At 46.3% G+C, this 1,349-nt stretch overlaps 1 protein-coding gene across 12 annotated transcripts in view; it reads left to right on the top strand.

Moving 5' to 3' along the window:
- Nucleotides 1-1,349, top strand: part of CACNB2 (calcium channel, voltage-dependent, beta 2 subunit) — a 449,623-nt gene that overhangs the window by 350,570 nt on the left and 97,704 nt on the right. The gene's annotated exons all lie outside the window — the stretch shown is intronic.

The following is a 1,349-nucleotide window of genomic DNA, read 5'->3' as shown; positions in this document are numbered from 1 at the left end:
TTTTTTTTTTTTTTTTTTTTTAAGACAAGGTCTCACTGTTGCCCAGGCTGGAATGCAGTGGCACAATCAGAGAGCCCTGCAGCCTTGACCTCCTGGCCTCAAGCCATCCTCCCACCTCAGCCTCCCGAGTAACTGGGACTACAGGCACACACTACCACACCCAACTAATTTTTATATTTTTAATAGAGACAATTTGGTTTCACTATGTTGGCCAGGCCAGTCTCGAACTCTTGGGCTCAAGTGGTTCGCCTGCTTTGGCCTCCCAAAGTGTTGGGATTACAGGTGTTAGTCACTGCGTCCAGCCTCAGTGTGATGTTTTGATATACATGTGTGTTGTATACACATACAATTAAGGTAATTAATATATCTGCTTTTATTTTCTAAGTACTTGCAAGCACTTCTCCTCATAATTCCTTCTAGGACCTTCCTTGATTGAAAAGCTAGTCCCCTGAATGAGATGGACATACCAAGACAGGATGAGGGAGGTGGAAAGGATCTGTTCCTTGTAGTGGACACACCTGGTTTGAATCTGGCTTGACTATTCTTTTTTTTTTTTTTTTTTTTTTTTTTTTTTTTGGGGTTTTTTTTTGAGACGGAATTTCACTGTTGTTGCCTAGGCTGGAGGACAGTGGCGCGATCTCGGCTCACTGCAACCTCTGCCTCCTGGGTTCAAGTGATTCTTGAGCATCAGCCTCCTGGGTACCTGGAGGTACCCAGCCAATTTTTTGTATTTTTAGTAGAGATAGGTTTCACCATGTTGGCCAGGTTGGTCTTGAACCCCTGACCTCAGGTGATCCGCCTGCCTCGGCCTCCCAAAGTGCTAGGATTACAGGTGTAAGCCACCACACCTGGCCAAATCTGGTTCTTATTTAGTTCAGGTAGAGTAATCGTATTACACTTTCTCTTGTTCATAAAATAAAGAAGATAATGCTTCTCTAAGAAATAAGTAGGCCAGGCTCAGTGGCTCACGCCTGTAATCCCAGCATTTTGGGAGGCCGAGGCAGGCAGCTCACGAGGTTAGGAGATCAAGACCATCCTGGCCAACGTCGTGAAACCCTGTCTCTACTAAAAATACAAAAATTAGCTGGGTGTGGTGGTGCGTGCCTGTGATCCCAGCTCCTCGGGAGGCTGAGGCAGGAGAATTCCTTGAACCAGGGCGTCGGAGGTTGCAGTGAGCCAAGATGGCACCATTGCACTCCAGCCTGGCAACAAAGTGAGACTTCACCTGAAAGAAAGAAAGAAAAAGAAAGAGAGAGACAGAGACAGAGAGAGAGAGAGGGAAGGAAGGAAGGAAGGAAGGAAGGAAAGAAGGAAGGAAGGAAGGAAGGAAGGAAGGAAGGAAGGAAGGA

This window comes from Mandrillus leucophaeus, unplaced genomic scaffold (genome assembly GCF_000951045.1).
Source record: "Mandrillus leucophaeus isolate KB7577 unplaced genomic scaffold, Mleu.le_1.0 Scaffold863, whole genome shotgun sequence".
Taxonomy (NCBI): Eukaryota; Metazoa; Chordata; class Mammalia; order Primates; family Cercopithecidae; genus Mandrillus; species Mandrillus leucophaeus.
Note: the sequence above shows the minus strand (reverse complement) of the source record. Positions and strands in the feature narration are given on the sequence as shown.